At 42.4% G+C, this 12,075-nt stretch overlaps 1 non-coding gene across 1 annotated transcript; it reads left to right on the forward strand.

Moving 5' to 3' along the window:
• The first annotated feature begins 333 nt into the window (after positions 1–333).
• LOC116153174 (small Cajal body-specific RNA 11) lies at positions 334–442 on the forward strand. The gene has a single exon (XR_004136968.1). It is a non-coding gene; the product is annotated as a small Cajal body-specific RNA 11 (non-coding RNA).
• The last annotated feature ends 11,633 nt before the right edge of the window (positions 443–12,075 follow it).

Below are 12,075 nucleotides of genomic sequence, written 5' to 3' on the forward strand. Positions count from 1 at the left end.
ACGTATTCCCCAAGTAGAATTACCAAAAAAACTTTTTATGATAGTTTGCAGTCATTCCTTTCCACCCATTCTCATAGAGACAATCCTTTTCTCTCTAACTTTCAAGGGGGAAAAAAATGTCACAATGTAAAAATACTAAGTGGGAAAATGGGTACTTTCCCAACTGAAGAAGAACAGACTACCTCTTTCCTAAGCAAGTTGTCAAAGGGTAGAAAAGGGAAGAAGAAAATATCTTATGATTTTGGTGATTTCTGCAATGACTTTTAGGAACTTTAAGAGTTTCCCAGAAATTAAAGAAGTAAATTGCAGCTGTAAGAGGTCCAAGACATCCCTCTGCTCAGGTCTAACAGAAGAGACTGGCAGGGCATACAGCAATCTCCCTCACAGTTTAGGAGGGCTGTCCTAATAACAGGGCTGGCTCTTAAAGGCATGAGAGGACAATTTAAGAGAAAAAAGAAAAAAAAAAAAAGAGTGAGGGAAAAAAAGGAATACAAGACCCTACCGCTTCCCAAAAAAAGATAGGAATTCATCTTGCAAATGTAACTTATGGTACTTTTACATACAAGGATTGTCATCTCTCCCACCCGAGGGAAACAGAACAGTACACGTTTTCAGCAGTGAACTAATAGACTACGATAACCCCCAAAATTATCACCACATCAGGATTTTAAGAAACGCTGAAATGTAAGGTCTGGAGATACAGCTAATGATTCTAAAATGCTGGAATGGTAAAATTATAGCGCTAGAAGAGACTTCAGAAATTATTTTGTAAATGAGGAAAATGAGACCTTGAGTGTATTTGACTGGTAGTGAAATGACTGCTCAGTCATCGTCAAGATAAGTGCACAGACAAGAGGCAACTCGCTTTGAATAATGGGAAAAATTATGTGAGGTTAAAACTAAATGGGATTGGGTACAACTGGGAGGGATTGCCATGGCTCCATCTGCAAAACCCCAGAGCTTCAATCCAGCTCTCCTAGGGCACACTCTTGGCTTCCTCCCCCAAAACACAAAGAAGTTGGCAACAATGAAAGTGGTAATATAAAGAAACTGAAAAATTCAAAGTTAGTGATAACTGTGGGAAAATGAAGAGGCGAGAGGTGTGAAAGCCAAACTCTCACAATAATTATGAGAATAGAAAATTGACTAACTTTAGACAAAATAATTGTATAATCACATTATAAACTTTCTTTCAAGCATATAATTGAAAAAGGTGTCCTAACCTATTTTTTAAGTGCCATTTTTGAACTCAGGTTTGTCGTTTTTTAAAGATTCATATGTTAATTTGATCTACAGCTACTCTAAGTACCACTTCTTTAGAAAAGCAAATTATACTGTGGAAAAAAATGCTTATCAAGAGCATCTGTTTTGTTCTTTGTGGGGGTGGCAAAGTTTCTAGATTATAAGCACCAGAACTGTCTCATTTTCTCTCCAAGCACTGGGTCCTAACTTTGTTATGCCTCTAAGTCAATATGGCTCCCAGATGGCCCCCACAGCCAGTGTGATTCAAGGTGCTTTTCAACTGAGTTGGGTGGGGTGTTTGAAATTGTAACATTCAGTGCCTTCAGGCACCAGAGATTGCTGTTGATAACGAAGATAATAAAAGGAGGGGAAAACCCAGATGACATCAAATAAGCTTAAACTTCAAACGTTTCAAAACTCAGAAGCTGATAATTTGAATCAAGGATCTTTCGTAGGCTGAACTTGACTTAATTAACACCCTGCCCGTCTTTACAAATAATGCATTCAAAAAAGGAAATTGAAATTGTTTTTTGGAAATCAGATAAAGGAAACAATTAGGTCAATTTGACCTAAAGAAGAGAAGATAGAGAAGAGGTTTACTAACCATCTTCAAATATAGAACATGATATTATGAGAGGGTTGATGGACTTGTCCTAGCAGGCATTCAGTAGCAATTAGTTACTGAATGAGCTATTTCCATTAATGGCAGGAAGAAGTTAGCTTAAATTTCAACAAGTAAGAAATACATCCTAGTGAGAACTAATGAAAAAAAATTATATAGTAAACCTCCATCTCTGAATATTTTAAGAATGGAGTAGAAGGCAGGAGAATAGATTACATGTCTTCTCAAGATCATCTCCCATATTAATTGCCCTTGTAATATCTCTAAGATTATTTCAAGGAAAATTAATGTATTTGTCTATGTGCTCCCAAGTTCCTATGAATATATTTTACACAAGGAAGAAAGAAAAGCTTTCTGTGGCTATAAACTTCTTTTTCTGAACCTACAAGCATCAGAGGATGAAGGAGTTGGGATGAGAAGACTGGGAGGAAAGGAGAAGTGAGAGCACTCAGAATGAAAAAGGATCATCTCAAATCCTAGGAAACACATGACTGTGGAGTCAAAGCAGATATCAGGGACTTTACGTCCACCAGAGCCCAAGCTGCCCCATCAGGGTGATAGGATTTCTGAGAACACCAGTTATAAGGTGAAGACAGTAGCTCCAATCTCTGACTGTCCTATGCCATATTATCTGAATCCAAGTTTGTAGAACTTCTGTCCACCCCAGGAGATCACTCTTCCTTGCAAAATCCCAAGTCAAAACAGAAAACATAGTTTTTAGAGTCAATTCCTTATTAAATTGGCCAAAATATATTTTCCAAACTTTTCCTTTTCCCCTGAAGCTATCAGACTTTCCAAGACTTGGGAAGAATCATGATATCTGATGAAAACTCTCAACTATCAATTCTCTGGAAGATCACCAGAAAAACTTCTTCATCCAGCAAAGCTAAGTCTATTACACTCATTGAAGTAAGAGAGGATACCACCTTGACAGTCTCCAAAAAGAAAATTGAGACAGGTTATCTACAGTGTTTTAGGGCCTGGACCAGATGACTTTAAGGCAGGTCTTCCAAGGCAGGAAACTGGTAGGGACTGGGCAGAGTTTACGACAAAATAAGTTGATTTAGTGGGCACAGTACAGCAAGGTTGTTAAAATAAGTCTCTATGAGCAAGCTGTTAGAAGCAAGCTATTGAGCTGACGTTATAGGTCATTACAGAAGCAGATTCTGGGGCAGGTTAGTATCTAGGATGGTTATTAGGCTGTGCCCTTGAGGCACAAGGTGGGGAGACAGCCAGACCGGCCAAGAGGAGAAGTCAAGCTATGATGCAGGCTCCACAGTGTCAGTCAGTCCTCCATAGGGAGCTCTATGTATTTAAAATGACCCATCAGAAATGTCCCACATTGGGCCATGTCATTGGACATAGTGACTCCTGGAAGGAATGGTCGAGACAGCTTTCTGCAGCTGGGACAGTCTCCGAAGGGAATGACAGATTAAGACGTTCAGCCAACAGCATTCCCCAGCAGTTAGGGCAGAAGCCTTTTCTTAAAGGAGGATCTGGACAGGGTGGTCCACAGTCTCATCATATATGAGCACGTATTCCCTGAACAAGCAGACGGCATTACTGCTCAGTCTCAGCACGGTTAGCGTAGGAATAGGAGAATATGACTGTCCCGTTACTGTTTAACACAGGCACAAGGCGTTAGGACAGTTTCAGTTTTCAAGACAAGTTCACTGCTCTCCTCCCTACATGAAATTTGTCTGGATCTCAGAGAACGAGGTCCCCTTCCTTTATATCAGTTGGGTTCTCTATCCCATCCCTCCTCACCCGCTTTTCTCCACTCACACATCACATGTGTTATTCCTTTATCCTGTGCATATCCCATTACCCATCACCACTGATCACTTCTCTGCCTAAGAGCTTTCCTTAGAAAGAAAGAAAGAAAATTTGGCTTATTTGGGCTTTGTAGGTCTCTATATGATCTCCCATCTTCCTTTCACCATCAAATCTCTTCACTTGAAAAAGAAAGAAAAGATGGTTCTTTCTGGCTTCATTTCTCTTACCAGCCCTTCCAATTCTAACTTTGCTGTTCTATGGACACTACCTTTTGGGGTCATGTCATCCATCATCTCCCCTGATATTTACAGGATTTTCCTAGTTTGACCACCTTCTTAAAACTCACTCTTTACTTGGCTTCTTGTATTCCGCAAGTTGTTCTTCTGCCTATAACACAATTATTTCTTTGCCTTGTCTTTTCTTTCCCTTTATCATTTCTCTCAAAAATAAAGGTGTTTCCCATTACTATTTTTTCCACTTTTATGATACTTTTCCTAGTTGTTTCCCACTCATATAAACAGCAGCTTCATGTGAATAATATATCCCTGACTTTTTTCAATATCCAGCTGCCAGCTAGAACTCTGGAAGTGACTGATTTGTCAGTTCTCCAAGCGCATCATTTCTAAAAGTAGACTCAACATTTACCCCTTCAAGACTACACTTCTCCTATTTCCTGTCTATATCCCTATGTATCTCCTTATTCTATGCAGAATATAGTTGTATATCGATTAGGGTTCAGAGAGGGAAATAGAAACCACACCACTCACTCCAATAGAGAGAATTAATATAAGAAATTATTTAAACAGATATTGGAGGATTGACAAGGAAAAGCAAAAGGGAATTCTGAGGTGACACAAAGATAATGACTCCAGGAAGCAGCTACCACTGGCTGGGCTGTTAGAACAGAGGGAAGAGGTGAGGGTTATTAGGACCTAGACTCTTGGATCTGGGGAGAGGGCTCTACTTGGCTGGCACTGATACCTCAGGAGCTCAGAGGAATGGCTTCATGATGCCAAGACTCAAACCCCTGTGGAGGGGGTGCCAGGTGGCTGGCACTCATGTCTCTGAGGCAGCTCTATTAGAGGCTGATTCTGGGAGTGTAGGAAGAAACTGGAAATCAGAGCCCACTGCAGCTTGTAGCATAAAGAGCCATTGTTGTAATGACCCTGATGGGGACAGCAAGCAAAACAGGAAGGAGTGTGTCCCTTCTCCCTGTTCCAGACCTCACAGGGAAAACAGAAGAGTGCTTTGCAGAGTCCCAGGCCCAGCATCCCAGGCCAGGAAACAAGAGGGCGGGTTGATAGCTCAGAGGTGATGGTTTACTACCAGCCCTGGTGCCATTATCTTCTAAACCGGAGATCAGCAAACCATGACCTGCAGGCTGGATGTTTCAGTAAATGAAGTTTTACTGGAACACAGCCTTGTGTGTTCAGTTACACATTGTCTAGGATGCTTTTGCGCTGCAGCGGTTGCATTGGATGGTTGCTGTGAAGGCTGTATGACCCACGAAGCCTAAAATATGTATCTGTCCTTTGAAGGAAAAAGTTTAGAATCCCTGCTGTGAGCTTCCAAAGCTGAATAACGATATTATTGTGCTAACTTCACCGCCTTCACCTTCAGTAGAGAATTATCTGTCGAGTGACACTTCTATAAAATCATTCTTCCTTCTGGCTCGTTTCCTCAGCCACTACCTCTCCTCTCGGTCATCTTGTTTCCTCTGCCTCCAGTCTACCTACATGCAGCTCCAAGATTATTCTCTGGAATATTCATCCCTGGCAATGTTTCTGCCCTGCTCAAATACCTCCAATGCTTCCCCGTTTGCTAAAAAAATAAAAATAAAAAAATTTTTTTAAATTGAATCTAAAGCTATACCCATCTTTGGCCTCAGACTACATTTCCCCTCACTTTCAAGCACACTCAGATCCCTGACTTGTCTCTAACAAGCTCTGCTCTTGACTATCTTTGTGATTTTGCACTGACACTTCTGGTTTGACGGAATCCAAAAAAATAAAAGCTAAAAAAATAACACCTCTACTCCACACCTAAGTTAAAAACCAGCTGATGAACAGAGTCTTAATTGAAGTCCAGAAAAAGGAGATTAAAATCTTAGTATGAAAGCTAAAGTGGAGAATGTGGTTTATTTATGCGATGCAAAGGGTGAACTGATATTCTCTCTGTACTGCCTCCATTTATACCCCAGCTAGACCTTAGGAAGGCCCACTGGAGGGGAAAACTTTGATCTGCAAAATAAAACAATATCCAGGATCTCTGCCTCAAACTGACCCAAGGTGGAGAGAAAATAATAGAAATGAGCACCCCAGTGCTTGGAACTTTGTGATAAATCAGCTCCATCAAATGGATCAGTGTGCACCAATGAGTGTCTCCTACCTTCAGGACAGATGGAGTAAGAAAGAAGGTGGGCAAAGGATGATGGTGTTAGTTAAGGGTTCTCATATAAAAATTTTTTTAAAAAGATTGAGAAAGGTCAGGGGGTTAATTCCCCCAATTATTTCCCATGTTTTTTCTCTTATCCTTTGGGATTCTTCATGAATTATATCAACCAAAGGCGTGACTCTCCTCAGAAAGGGAGACCTGCTTTTCATCAAGGCAGTTTTGTTTCCACCTCCATGGGTTGCTTCCTCAGTACCACCTACTGCTCCTTTGGCATCCTCCTGTGGAAGCACAAAAATGCTCCCAGACAGTATATTACTTAGACTAACTCCAAATCTACACTGTATCCAAGGCTGTGGCTTTGCTACCTCTTCTATTTCCCATCCCAAATTATACACTGCACAATATAGCTCACCAGAGGTCAGGCAATCTGATTAAATGGCAACACTAACATACTCCACCCTTAAATTTCTAACAGCATAAAGATGCCCGAACTTTGCGTAGAGACTCCCTCCCACTGTGAAATTCCCAGGAGAAACTGAAGTCCAAAGATTAAATTCTCTTGCAGGTTAAGGTCCAAATAATTTAACCTGCAAAAGAATTAGTATCCTTAATGCTTCCTTTCCCACTTCTTAGTCTCCTTACGCTCCACGGAAGGACTTAAGCTCAGATACCCGGTGGAGTCTAGGTGCTTTTAACCACTGCTGCCTGGGATTTTGTTTATCACTGAAATGAACATAATTTTTGCCGTTCCCTGACGTTTAAAGAATCCAAGGACATACTAAGATTATCACAGCAGCAGCACTGCACTCATGAAATTTAAAACAAGGCAAAACCCACCCTCCTGAAAGCTCATCTCAGACAAAACTGTTTCCTGAACATAACACTTAGTCTAGACCCACATTCATGTGGCCACAGACCATGGCAGTGAATCACCAGGTGGTACTGACGGGCCGTCAAAGAGGAGACATTGTCAAGTTTAGTCTTGCCAGGATGCCAGTCAGCTGATGTCAGTTATCCAACTGGGAGAAATTCCATATCTCCAAAGCAGAGGCAGACCCAGGGCCTGGAGATGGGCTGTATTATGATTAGTAGCTAGGTAAGGAGACTACACCAGCTGGAGCAGTGATGTCCGAGTACAACATAGATTCTAAGTTTGGAGTAGGGCTCTGAAACTTTGGAGACTGGCAGTAACTCCTTCTCTTACTCAGAATGCTTACCAGAAGAGACCTTAGAGACAATGACTGGTGTTGGCAAGTTATTTCTTACTGGAGTGATGAGCAGGTAATTGCATGACTCTCAGGTTTTGGTGAAGACAGTGATTAGTAGAGCTGCAAATAAACTGAAAGAATGTAGTGGGTGGGGCTGCGTCCCAGAACTCGGGGACCTGGCCCTCATTTCCACCCACCTTTTCATTCAAAAACAGTTCTTGGCCAGACTTCTCATGTGTGGTTAGAAGGAAGGTGGTTCTTGGTTGAGGAAGGGGGTTACTCCAGTGTCTCTTGTCTGTGTGGGGTGTTGGAGAACACTGGCCCTGGAGGGCAAGCAGCGGGCTTGGAGGTGGGGGACAAGTCTCTGTGAAGAGGGAGAAGAATAGAAAGGAAACTGGATTTGGCAAACCTTCCCCCATAGAGGATCTCCACCTGCTGCCCAGCCATTCTCCTTCCTTGTCCTCTTCAGTCTCCCTCTGGGGCTAGAAGATGGAGGGCAAGAGGGGCGAATGAGTGTTTAGGGAGAGGATATAGTGTATGTGAAGTTGGGTTGGGTAACATAGAGCAAGTGGAGAATGGATGAGCACTGGTGTCAGAAGTAAGAAGTACAGTTATTGGCCTTTTTCTGAGACTCACTAGGAATGCAACCATGAGAAATCATTTTACTTCTTGACCGTCTGGAAGGTTGGACTTGCATCCTTAGAGACTTTGTGGTTGTTCTGTTGAGCTTTATAAATACCTTTTCTTGTGATCGGATTTGATATTTCAGACCTTGCCTTCACTCACATAAAACTGGATATTCTAGACATGTGAAAATCTGGACAGTTGGATTTCTATAAAATTTTGCCAGGAATCCAGAATTTAACATAAAGTAATTGCTCCTTTAAGATGACAGAGTGAGATTACACGGGGAAGAGAAGGGTGGAGAGACATTTTGGTTATTTTAAATCGCTCCTTTGTTCCTCACGTACCGATAGGATTTCCTCTCAAAGTACTGCTTGGGAAATGTTAGGCTGAATGCAAGTTCCAACTGGAAGGCAGTCATTTGGTTCCCAAATTTCTTATGTTCACACATTTGGATTTCTTTATGTTAAAAAAGGGTGCTTCCCAGAAATCACCATTTTTCTTGGCTGTTGCTAGGACATAAATTTAGATCCCATGGCATTTAATATATACTACGGGATGGAAGAAAATAGAAATTCCCACCCTGATTTCCATGAGACAGGAAATTCTGACACAAAATAATTTAATTAAGTTTAGCCTGCTTCCCATATTAATAAAGTGAATAGCTATTAAAAGTGAAAGTCAACTTCTTTTTGGATTCTGGGAGGCCCTGCCAGAGGAAGCAAGAAAAAGACTTTATTTCACAGTAATGGGGCCCCAGTGACACAAAGGACAGGGCAGACTCCTGGCTCAGTGAGGCAACTGAGTCTTTTCTTAACCTGAGTTTAAACAGTACTGACTCCCAAGTATGGTTTATTCTTCAGGGGATGTGCTTGCTATAATGGACCAACTAGCAAACAAACCAGTGAGTCTGCAGCTCCTTTGGGTGGATGTAATAGAAGGGAAACCGGAGTTGACAGAGCGGTGCTCACCATCACCACTAGACCGGAGCCCACACTGGCCGGTGCTCTTTCAAGCTTAGCACCTGCTCTGCTAAAGGTAATGAACGGCAGCCTTCCAGTGGGCTGAAATGCAAAACTAACCTGCCTGTAGGACTCAGACTGGGAACATGGCCCCCTAGATAGGGAAAGAATCTAAAGGAGACATTACTGGAGCTCTGTCAAAGAAGGGTGTGGAGTTTCAGAAAGAGAGAATTAGAGAAAGGGGTGGGGCATCCTAAGTATAGGACCCAGGTTAGGAGTGGAAGGAAAGGTTCATAGAGGGGTTCTCCACCCCCACCACCCTGATGGTTGGTGACTGTAGGGGGCTGAACAATGATCACAAAAGGCATCTGAGTCCTAACCCCCCAGGAACCTGTGGATTACCTTACATGGCAAAAGGGACTTTGTGGATGTTTGCAGATGCCATTAGGTAAGAATCTTGAGATGGGAAATTATTGTGGATTCTTCAGGTGGGCCCTCACTGTAACCACAAGTGTCCTTATAGGAGAAAGGCAGAGGGGGAGATTCCACTACAGTGTGACTACAGAAGCAGAGACAGGAGTGATGACAAGCCAAAGAATGCTGGAAGCCACCAGAAGCTTTGGAAAATAAGAAAATGGATTCTTCCCTGAAGCCCCAGAAACACTAGCCCTGCCACACCTTGGCTTTAGATCAGCAAAACTGATTGTGGACTTCCGGCCTCCAGAAATGTAAGAGAATAGATTCGTGTTGTTTTAAACCACCAAGTTCATGGTGATTTGTTTCAACAGCCAAGGAAAGCAATATAGGGACAGTGTGAATTAGGATGAAAGAAACAGTTATTTTTTTCAGGTGCTATGAATGGGAAAATGTGGGGAGGAGACGGACGAGACATGCAGGCTGCTTGGAGAAGGCTTTAGGAGAAGAAAAGGGGGGCCGGGACTGATGAGGCACTGATGAGGAGGAAAGTGGCATTTTTAATGAAGTTCTGCTGTGCTTTGTGAATGAAGCCCATTCCCATTTGGACATGTTCTCCAAAGACTGGGAAGAGCTGTATTTTCAGTTAAATTTTATTTCTGATGGAATGTCATTTTCTTCAATGTAATTCTGAGTGAGCTCAGAGATATCTGGATTTAATACTGGAGATTTTAGGAGAACTTATCTGATGTTTTAGACTTAAGGTGGAGTGCTCAGCTGCATTTAAGTCATCTTCTTAGCCTAACTCAAGACAGCATCTCCCCATAACTTCCAAATCTGGGGAAGAATAATGAAAAAGAGTGCTGTGTTTGTTAAACACACTGCAGTCATTTTGGACTACGACCATGAAGCTAAAAGGGTGGAGTAGAGAGAGACCATACTAACGAGACGTCACAAATAGGATTCAGTGTTTTTTTCTAAGAACCATACTTCAATGCCCTTATACTCTTCATTTACATGAAGACTGAAAACTCTTCCTTACGAAATGAGATTAGTGTTCAATCCTGTCTCAATGGATACATTTTCTTAAGGAGAGAGGTCAGTGGCAGACATCTGTGGTTTGGTTGAACGTTTTTGTCCAGCTTTCCATGCAGAGGCCAGATTCCTGGAGAATCTCCTTGGCCATAGCTGTTAGCTTCTTGAGGATGAGGAAATTCATAGGAAGCACTATCCTCAGGAGACTCAGGGAGAAAGGATGTCTTTAGTCATGGTTAGAGCAGTCCCTGAAATGAGACAAGGACGTGTAGACTTAGAAGACAGAGAACATGAGAGTGCACAGGGGTGCTTTTAGGGGTTATTTCTAGATTTGATGATAGACTGTCCCTCTGCCCTAGAGGGAGTCTATGGCAAGGTGGAGAATGCCTTAGATTTATACACTGAATCATAAACACTAACGGACAAGATAGAGAGAAATGAAAGTTGGCATAGAGTAAAAGACATCCAAGGGTAGCTTGCCTTACATAGGGAGGACTTGGTGAATTCGCCATTTTCATCTTACTAAGAACATAGACCCTGGAAGTGGGGTTAAATCTTGATACTGATGTGGTTACCATCCTGAAAAACTTCTAATTTCCCAATTCATCTTTTTCATATCTTACCCACCCAGTACAAAAGAAAAGAAAACTGGAGCAGGTTGGAAATGGGAAGAGGGTGTGGATCACACATAGAAGGGGTCCACTCTCATAAAGAGTGTGAATCGAGCAAAGAAAACCATGTAACAAGGTGAAGAGCTGTATTCTTCAGAATCCAAGATGACGCTCCCAAACAAGGTCAGACTCTAGAAGGACTCTGTGTCCCAGAGCACCGGACACCAGCGGGAAGGGACCAGGAGGAACAAGCCACTTTGGGGTGTGATTCGGTAAGTCTCCTCAGAAATAGGTGGTGACTTAGAGGTTAAGCGAAAAAGGTAATCAATGGACTTTTCCAAAGGCGTAGAGGGAGCCAAGGAAATACCAGGAACAAACAAGGGAGGATGGCACACCAGGGGCCAGCAGCAGTGGGAAACCACACTTCCCCCTAGGCCTGGAGGGTGAAGCGTGTCTGAGCTGGAGCCACCCCAGAAGCTGAGGCTGAGACAAGGATTCCCGGGTAGGCAGTTTATATGAGAAGCGAAGGAAACACCAGTAAGGATGTAAGGAAGGGAGACAGGGAAGGAGCAGTAGCCAATAGAGGGGATCAAACCAGTAATCACTGTAGGCAATCAGACTGAATACAACAGACAAACTGTGGGAGCCAGTATAAAACACAAGCCATAAGCTAAGCCACTCCAGGCCCAGGGAGCCACTGTCACCCCCAACTGAAGACGGAGGAACAACCCAGCCTGGGGTGTAAGAGCCCAAACAGGGTGAAAAAGGCCTCCATGGGGTGGGAGGGAGGGCCCAGCATGGGGAGTCCAAGCCCCGAAAGAAAGAGGAAGCTACCCTGTGGGGGGGGGGGTGCGACTAAGGTGGAAGATTGGTTTCATACTGGGGGATTGATCAAATAAGGAAACATACTAAGGATAATAAGAGTCAGATTTTCACTGTCATAATAGAAACAAGTAACAGAGAAGAGTAAATCTAGAAAGAACTCTATAGTGTTGTATTAGAATTAAAAACATAAGTGAGAACTCATCAATTTCTACAATACAGACATGGGCCCAGAAATCAATATAGACGGAAGTGTATCTACGTATGTATATATGTATATATGTGTGTGTATATACACACATTTACATCTGTACTTTATGTATACATGTACATTTGTATACACACACATACACATTTACATCTAT

This window comes from Camelus dromedarius, chromosome 4, assembly GCF_036321535.1.
Source record: "Camelus dromedarius isolate mCamDro1 chromosome 4, mCamDro1.pat, whole genome shotgun sequence".
Taxonomy (NCBI): Eukaryota; Metazoa; Chordata; class Mammalia; order Artiodactyla; family Camelidae; genus Camelus; species Camelus dromedarius.